Below are 9,956 nucleotides of genomic sequence, written 5' to 3' on the forward strand. Positions count from 1 at the left end.
GAGGTTGATCTGTGACTAGAAGAGACCACATGGAGAGCATCCTGCATTTGCTAGCACGTATCCTATGGGGAATAAGGCAGAGTCTATACCATGGCAGCCTCGTAATAGATATTCCTGCTTCTTCAGGGCATGTCTTTTCTAAAACTGTGTTGCATTAGCAGAAAGAGCAGCCTTCATTAGTGTAATTGGGCAGCCATGAAATTTCAGGCATGAACATGAGGACAACAGATGAGGACAGCAGGCCCTTCACTGCCTGTAGCTGTGCACAGGCACAAGGAAAGAAAGGGGAAGAGGAGAATGCCTAAGCCCTCAGCCCATGGATAGCTCCAGGGAGAAAATGCAGTATCTGGCCCGCCTATATGGCTATGATTTTCCTCTTGCCCTGGTAACATTACTACACTGGGGATCTCCATTGGGCTGGCCACATGAGCAGCCCAGTGAGGGCTATCACTTAGCAGCTTCTGCTCAAAGGTACGCTATTGCTGTGCAGGTAAAGGGCACCACTACCTGTGGTCAGTGTCATCCCATCAATTTCTCCTCTGGGTCCTCCAACTGTCAAACCTCTTCCTCCCAGTGGCAGCTGCAGCCTCCTGTGCCGACTCCCTCAGGCTGTGCCACTCTGGCTGAAAAAGAGGAAGATTTTAGTTTCCTGGACAGCCTCTTCCTGAATGCAGTCTCAGAGCTCTCTGACGGAGCTCACCCAACATCAGGAGAGGAGCAAGAGCTGAGCGCTCACTCTGCGATGTCTTGGAAGGGACAGGGTTTGTATGGTGAATACCTGAGGCAGGCTGAGAGGTCTTGGTTTGAGGCATGGGCCATCAAAGGGAGGAAAGAAAGTAAATGCCAATGCCATTCTCCTCCTTGATTTAGAGCAGACAGTCTTGCCTTGCTTCAGGCTTGCACGTTATGATCTCCTACAGCACAAGCTGTATTCCCCATCTCAGAGGCAGAGGATAAGCAATCATTGTGAGCTAGTGGACTGCCGGTCCTGGGTGCGCATGAATTTCTCTTTCAGATACTTACAGCAGAATGTTCACAATTGCTGAAGTGGCTTAAGAACGCACATGGCCCAGCATCCCACAGTAACTTGTGCTCCCAACTCACCGATGCGCTTTTGGAAAACCTACTTTTATTGCAAATGTGTAGCCTGAGCTTCAAGGTGCTGAGCATTGACGGCTGCTAATGACTTCAGTAAAAATTCAGTTGTCCAACTTGAAAACTCAGAACCACATGGTCTAACTTTTAAGTCTTCAGTGAAGGATCTCACGGGGAGCACTGAATTCTGTAGAACAGGGGCCTTGTAATTTAAATTACCGGGGTGATAATGTAAGAGATTCTTTTACTCCATTTTGAATGCTGACTTTAAATATCCTCTTTACTGAAAAGATAAAGTCCTTGTTAAAATCCACTTGGCTTGCTTAATAAATCATTGGAAAACATGGAATTTAGAACTGTTTGATCCCACCTGAATTCAATGGCTCCTTCATTGTTCCCAGGAGCTGTATTTCAACAACATTTTCATTTATAAGGTGCTATTTGCTTAAGAAATTGTTACAGGAAAAAGATTTTCTTGCAGCCTCGGGACTCCCTCTAGTGTCATTACAGCCAGGCTCTTTGGGGATCTACGGACCACTGCAGTTTTGTGCTTGTTTTCAATGAAGACTACAGAGCATACATCCGTAACTTCTTGTTTGTACCTAAGATGTGAAGAAGCTTTGGCCCGCTGCGCTGCCCCTCCACTCAGGACATCCAAGTTGAATATTTGCCCTCTGATACAGTGTTTAATTAAAATTAAGACTGAAAGACAAAATGTCATTTTAATGGAATAAATGTTGCGTTACTACTGCTTTGTCTAAAAACTATTAATGTCTTCTGTTTAGCTGGAGATCTTTATGTTATTAGCACAGGATGTCTCCTGATTGCTTGCAGCCAGCGTTCAATCCTTCCCATCAGAATTATCCAGGCCTGCCTTCTAAGCGTTTGTTACTTATCCACTACTGTAATTTCAGCCTAATTTAACCAAAACCAAAGAAATCTGATACAGGCTGTTTCAGAACATGTAGAGAGTGTTGGTTTTTTAAATTGGTTGAAAGCCTATGGGAACCCTAAGGAAGCCTTGGCTGCAGCAGCAATTTGCAAAGAGTATTGCTGGCTGAGAACTGAATAGAAACTAATCTCTCAAGTGATTTCTGGTACCACATGGAACTCCTTTCTTCTCAGTGAAACCTTTCTTCAACCAAATCCAATAAGAAGAGACTGATGCGTAGTGTATTATAGTGCTCAGTAATGGCATGCCTTCTGCTTTAACTAATAGACTGATAGGCTGTCAGATGCAAATAAGCAGATCTCCCTCATTAATATGAAAGAATCAGTGATTTTTCGCATTTTCACAGAAGTACTCAGCACTGAGGCTGACTACTGGTTATGCAGCTGGCATACAGGAACCATCCTACAGAGGAGGAAGAAAGAACACAAGCCAGAACATTTTACATACTGGATTTCTGCCTGTCTGACCACATGACCAGGATTTTTGTTTATGAAACAAGCCCTGTTGTAGCTGTACGCTTCTGCGGGAGAACTTATCTTGGGCCGCATACCTCCGGGACACAGGGCTCTACCCACCCTGGGGACAATGATGCACAGACATCAATATGATGGATACAAAATGTCCGTCTATTTGGCTGCGTCACACGCTTATATAGCTCTTGCGCTTCCTGTTCCTGCCACTCCTATGGGGAGGAGTCTATCTTTCCGTCACATCCCGTAATCTTCCGGTCACCGATCCCTGTCTATTCCCCTACATCTCCCCCTCCCCATGCTACTAAAATTCTACAAAGCTACTTGCGTAAGCGGATACATATTGCGGTCAGGTCTATATTCATGTAACGCTCGCAGGCGCTCTTTGATTTGTCTTATAACACAGCATAACAATGGTAGCCCACAAGTAACCATGATTACTACACACAACAAGATCCCCCCAATTATTACTATCCAGTTCCAGTTTATATCTCTCTTTTGCCGCCCTTTCCCAGTGTCGCTCTCGTTGCAATATTGCTTGCGATCTTGTCAAGGAGCTCATTTCTTTTCCCAATGGTACGGCTAGCATGAGGATCCATGTCAGCAGACCCTGCAAGAGACAACTCAGAAAGGGATTATTCATTGTACATCCTTGCACAGTTCTGCTTTCACACACTTTGCAGGCACCCATTCTATGCGCCCTTCATTCTCAACCGCGGCGTAGCCCCTCCCCAGGCATCTCAGTTTCCATCCTCTCTCCCATTGCTCACTGCCTGGGAACTTTACTCGTACCTGCGGATAACGCTCGCCTGCTTGAGCTTTGCCAAAGTGCTTCTCCACTGCTGTAACTTGCTCCTGCCCGCGTATAAAATGATTAAGCGAATATAATGCATGCATTAAAATAGTTTGCTGAGCTGCTATGGGTATAGTTCCCTTATACCCCTCCCCCTCCCCAAGCTGTATTATTTTTGCTTTCAAGGTGCGATGAGCGCGTTCTACTATTGCCTGCCCTGTGCTATTGTAAGCAATGCCGTGTTTTAATACAATATTCCAAGCTTTACACCATTCTTGGGTACTTCGAGCCCGAAAGCATGGTCCATTTTCTGTTTTTATCTCGGTAGGCTTTCCAAGCCACGCCATCACCGTGGTCCAATGCGTAGTCAAGTGCGTTGCGGTCTGCTTCCGATGTTGAGTAGCCATGATGACTCCACTATATGTATCAACTGTAATTGCCAGGTGCCTTCCAGGGGCCAACTGTGGACAGTCAGTAAAGTCAGTCTGCCAGATAGAATTTGCTTCCAGTCCTCGAGGGTTGACTCCTGCCTCCCACAATGGCGAGTGCTGACAGTAAGGACAGGTGGCTACTACTTCTCTTGCTGCTCTTATTGAGATGCCACACTCCTTTGCCAAGGCTTTAGCACCCAGGTGCAGTTGTTCATGTAGTTTCTTTGCCTCCGCCAAGGTCCAGACTCCCGCGGCTGCCTCATCAGCCATGCGATTCCCCTCAATCAGTGGTCCAGGCCCCGTCTGATGACTGCGAATGTGAATTACTGTCACCGTTGCTCCTCGCTGTGATAAAGCAATCTCTAGCATCAAGGCAATTTCCGTGTGTGGTACACCCTCTCGTTGCATGGCCATGACTAATTTATACACATATAAGGAGTCTGTGCGCACATTTATATGCCGATCTATATCCTTTCACAGGGCCATCTCTAGTGCTTTTGCCTCCAGCCACTGCACACTTTTACCCTGCTCCTCATACGTCTGGCGCATCCAACTATTTTCTTCTTTCCACACTACCGCCGCTCTGTTCGTCTTTGAGGAAGCGTCTGTGAAATATGTTGGTCCTGGGTGAGGGGTATCCAAAACTCTACTATCCACACTTAAATCCACCACTTTGGCTGTTTCGGCCCACCTCTGTACCGTGCCTGTGACGATTTTCCCTGGGTATGAGTATACTGCCAATTGTATATCCTCTTCACTCTCTACCACCTTCTGCCATTTCTCCCCATTCCACGGCACTGTGAGCTTATCTGGCTCTTTCCCAAAAATTACCTTGCTTTCCCGTCGCAGCCGCCAAATCATTCCCCCGGCTACCTTAACTTTTGTGGAGAATGCATCCTTGGGAGCCTTCTGATATACCCATCGGTGTGGTTTTTCTTCCCCTGCTCGTATTTGATATAGCAATCCTAATCCTCCACTGGCGGTCAGAATCCAACCTGCAATTAATTCCTCCTGGGGGTCCCACCGCCATACTCCTTCCTTTTGCATTCGACGTTCTATCATCTGCAATTGCTGGACTGCCTCAGCGTCTAAACTCCTGGGCTCCCATGGGTCGGTCCCTTTCAGCAATGCATAGAAAGGTTGCATCTCCTCACCGGTGACGCGCACGAAAGTCCGCAACCACTGCAGTGCTCCTACCAGCTTCTGTACATCATGTAAATTTTTAACCTTAGGTGTAAGTTTAATAGGCTGAGCTTGTATGGAATCCCTTTGTATTCTAGCACCCAGAAATCCACACACTGGTCCTCGCTGTACCTTTGCCTCAGCTACCTTGAGGCCCTGTCCCGCAAGGCCCCTTTGGGTGTCTGAAAAGACTTGTTCACACAACGCCTCGGTGGGCGCAGCTATGAGGACGTCATCCATGTAGTGGATCATGTAGATTTTCTCCTGATACTGCTGCCTTACTTGCTGCAATGCAGAAGCCACGTACCTCTGGCAGATCGCTGGAGAATTTTTCATCCCCTGCGGAAGTACTGTCCACTGCCATCGACTACCTGGTTCTGTGCGGTTCACCGCGGGCAGAGTAAAGGCAAATCTCTTTCTATCATCTGGATGTAGCGGAATGCTGAAGAAGCAGTCTTTGATATCTAAAACAATGACTCGCCATCCTTTCGGGACAGCACTCAGATCTGGTAGGCCAGGTTGGAGAGGCCCCATCTCCTCCATTTGCTGATTCACTGCTCTAAGGTCATGCAGCATCCTCCATTGGTTTTTATCTTTCTTTTTTATAGCAAATATAGGGGTGTTCCACGGGCTCATCGAGGGCTCTAGGTGCCCTGCTTCGTGCTCTCATTTTACTATAGCTCTTACAGCCTCTATTTTCTCTGTTGTCAGGGGCCACTGCTCCACCCAGACGGGCTGTTCGGTTTTCCACACTAACTTGTGCTGATGAAGCCCCTCTGAGGCAGTGGCCCTTATGCTAAATTTTCCAACCCGATCCCCATCTGGGCAAGGGCGTCTCGCCCTAACAAGGGGCTTGCTACCCCATCTGCTACTAGTATGGTCACTACGGCCGTGAGGAGCTTCCCTGCGTCCTCGTCCATGACTTCAAGTTTCACAGGGCAAGTACTAGTGGTCGTCTGTTGTTCTCCTCCTACCCCTATTATACGTTTTCCCATGGCAAGGGGCCAAGTTGGTGGCCACCGTTCGAGTGGCATTATTGTGACATCTGCCCCGGTATCTACCAACATTCCCAGGCATATCCGTGCCGGGTAACTCGGTTCTTGTGGGGTAATCATCACTGCTGCCATGGGTCTCTCATCACAGCCTATGACCAAGGCCACACGGGGGCTGTAACCTGCAAATCTTGCTCCCCTGCGTGACGGTTCACTCCCCCTTGGCTCGCTATGGTGGGGCAAGCTCCTGGCGTTGGCACCGTGATGGGGGTCATTTGACTCACAGGAGGCGCGAATCCCCCTCGCTTCGCCCTCCCTTGGCCGTTTCCCGGCCTCGTAGTTGGACAATCTCTTGCCAGGTGTCCTGGCTTCCCACACACCCAGCACCTCCCTACTGGGCGCACTCCTCCTCCATTACGTCCTCCCCTTTCCGCTAGTGGGCACCCAGCTTTAAAGTGCCCTTGCCGTCCACACAAGTGACATATCGGCCCCACCCCGGCCGCTTGCACCATCACCCTTTCTTCGCTTCCACAGTCAGGGTTCTGGCAGACGTGCGCTCCCGCACCGCCATGCTGGTTCAATGCTTCCTGGCGCAAGACATGCCTGATGGTTTCACCCAATGGCGCCCCTACCATCAGGGTGCGGAGGATATCTTGTGTTTGCGGATTTGCTTGATTTCGGAGGCAATCCATAAGGACTGCCTCCTTGGCTGCCGGTGGCAATTCTGATTCTATAATAGCCTTTTGCAACCTATCACAAAACGTTGTAAATGGCTCTGCTAGACCTTGCTGTATCTTTTGCCAAGGTTCTGCTTTTTTCTCATACCTGCCCACTTCACTATACGCTTTGCGGGAACTCTCCGTTACCGCTTGCAGCTCCCTGCCCCTTAATTCTGCTGCTTGCAACTGCGGGGTTTCCAGTCCTTGACTTCTGCCAGTGAGCCGGTCAAGTGTGGTCACCCTCAGCGGGTGGCCTGGAACTGCTGCCACTTTCTGTACGAGGGCATGGCAGGCACTGTGCATTGCCTCCTTTCAAAGTATGTACATTGTGGGAGCCAATATTGCTTTCGCCAACTGCTTAGCATCAGAGGGGGTCAACGGCGCTGCATGCACAGCGTCCAGCAGCAATCCTACTCCTTCGTCTTTCAGCCCCTTTTCTCTAATTTCTCGCCATAAAGTTCGCACTAGCTTGGCATCTATCGGCGTCCACTCCACCCCTCCTCCTGGAGCTAATCGGACAGGGAAGATCCCGGGCATCTCTAGCCTTACTCCATCGAGGCTACAATCTCTAGCTATCAGCCGCCAGTTAGGTAACTCAACTGACTGTCGCTGGGGCGCCCCCTTCGTTAAGAGTCCTGTCTGCCACCGAGTAACTTCCCCTAGTGTGGGCATAACCTGCTGCAGCTGCCGCAGCACGTCCTCCGGAGACCCCTCCGGAGCTGCAGCGCCCCGGACCTCCCCTTTTGACGGTCCCTCTCCTCCCTCCTTCTGATTGGTCCTCCGAGTCTCTGCTGTTTTGTGCCTCTTTCTTGCGCGCCGCAGGCAAGCTGCTCTCTCTTCCCACATATGGGCATCGGTTTCTCCCCCAATTTCTGATTCGCTGCTACTCGAAGTTGTTCTATACTCCCCCTGTCCTCCCCTCCAGGCAACCCAATCCCCCTCCTCGTCCGACTCCCATCTCAAGGGTTGCCCCGGGAGCCAGTCTCGAGGGTCGGGCAGAGGGCTGTGCCGCTGCCGGCGCTGCTTCCGGCGCTGGTCATCTTTCTCCTTCCGCTCCGTCACTCCCGCTGCGTCCGCTGCCACGTCACTCTCCCCGCGCGCGGGCTCCCGCGCCCGTGCCAAATCATCCCAGGGGTATGCGGGGGTGGGGCTCTCTAAAGGCCCCGCTGGCTCAACAGGGAACACCGCCGCTTCCCGATCCACCTCCTTGGGAGCCTCAGACTGAGTCGCTGGCCAGGCTACTCCATCCGAACTCTCCCCTTCTTTCCCATCCCCCGCGATGCTTGCCCCTGTCTGCGTCCCCACTGCCCCTCCTGGGTCTCTTTCCGGGCTACTGTCGCCTGTAGCACCGTGCAGGCACCGCCGCGCCTGCCGCCACGTCTCCTGATCATCCCGAGCTTTCAATAGTAATCGGTGTATCTTTCCCCAGAGCTGTATGTACTGGGTTTTTCCCATCATAGCCCTTTCGGCTAACTCCTCTTTAATCCTCACCCACTTATCCTTATTAAATATGTCTGCGGGACTTCGTATGAGCCCCTGCGTAATCATCCATTGGATGGCCTTTGAGGTAGGCGTCTTCGATATCGAAGTACCATATTCCTTCCCCAATCCCTTCAGTACCTTTACGACTGAATCCATGGAGCGCCCGCCGACCTGCGGCTCCCGGTCCCGCCCCTGCCTGCCCCAAGCTCTCTTTTCCCCCCAGCGAACCTGCCAAGCCTCCCCGCTAATCACGTCGGGGTCACCACTTGTAGCTGTACGTTTCTACGGGAGAACTTATCTTGGGCCGCATATCTCCGGGACACAGGGCTCTACCCACCCTGGGGACAGTGATGCACAGACATCAATATGATGGATACAAAATGTCCGTCTATTTAGCTGCGTCACACGCTTATATAGCTCTTGCGGTTCCTGTTCCTGCCACTCCTATGGGGAGGAGTCTATCTTTCTGTCACATCCCGTAATCTTCCGGTCGCCGATCCCTGTCTATTCCCCTACACTGACTCAATTCTCTCTGGGGTGCCATGTCGCCACTGGAGTTTGTATTCGAGACCCAGGATAGTGTTCCGGGCAGTGGCGTGGGGGACGGGATATGTTTCCAGCCAGCCAGTCGATGTTTCTACAATTGTAAGCATATGGCGCTTGCCTTGGCGGGTCTGTGGGAGTGTGATATAGTCAGTTTGCCAGGCCTCCCCATATTTATATTTCAGCCATCGTCCCCCATACCACAGAGGCTTTACCCGCTTTGCTTGCTTGATTGCAGGGCACGTTTCACATTCATGGCTAGCCTGCGCAATAGCATCCATGGTCAAGTCCACCCCTCGATCACGAGCCCATCTTTATGTTGCATCTCTCCCTTGATGGCCTGAGGTGTCATGGGCCCACCGAGATAGAAATAATTCACTCTTATGTTGCCAGTCCAGATCCACCTCAGCCACTTCAGTCGTGGCAGCCTGATCTACCTGCTGGTTGTTCCGATGTTCTTCAGTGGCCTGAATCCCGGGGAAGTGAGCATCCACATGACGTGCCTTTACAACCAGTTTCTCTACCTGGGCAGCAATATCTTGCCACAATGTGGCAGCCCAGATGGGTTTGCCTCTGTGCTGCCAGTTGCTCTGCTTCCACTGCTGCAACTAGTCCCACAGGGCATTTGCCACCATCCAGGAGTCAGTACAGAGATAGAGCACTGGCCACTTTTCCTGTTCAGCAATGTCTAAGGCCAGCTGGATGGCCTTTACCTCTGCAAACTGGCTTGATTCAACTTCTCCTTCAGCAGTTCCTGCAACTTGTCATATAGCAATCCATAGAGCAGCCTTCCATCTCTGATACTCTCCCAGAAGATGACAGGACCCATCAGTGAACAGGGCATATTGCTTTTCAACTTCTGACTGTTTGTTATAGAGTGGGGCTTCTTCAGCACGTGTCACCTCCTCCTCTGGTGATAATCCAAAATCTTTGCCTTCTGGCCAGTCCATAATCACTTCCAAGATTCCTGGGCAACTGGGATTTCCTATTCGATCCCACTGTGTGACCGGTGCAACCCATTCACTCCATGTAGCATCAGGTGCATGGTGTGTAGAGGGGATGTTTCCTCTGAACATCCAGCACTGGCAGTCGGGGTTCCAGGAGCAGCTGTGCTTCAGTACCAACCACTTCTGAAGCAGCTCAAACCCCTTCATATGCTGCCAATATGTCTTTTTCAGTTGGTGTATAATGTGCTTCGGACCCTCTGTATCCTCGACTCCATTATTTCTGGGTAGTTATGCCAAAGAGATTACATGAGATTCCATGGCTGCCCATTTTCTTGAGATATATACACTAT

Source organism: Phalacrocorax carbo, chromosome W (genome assembly GCF_963921805.1).
Source record: "Phalacrocorax carbo chromosome W, bPhaCar2.1, whole genome shotgun sequence".
Classification (NCBI taxonomy): domain Eukaryota; kingdom Metazoa; phylum Chordata; class Aves; order Suliformes; family Phalacrocoracidae; genus Phalacrocorax; species Phalacrocorax carbo.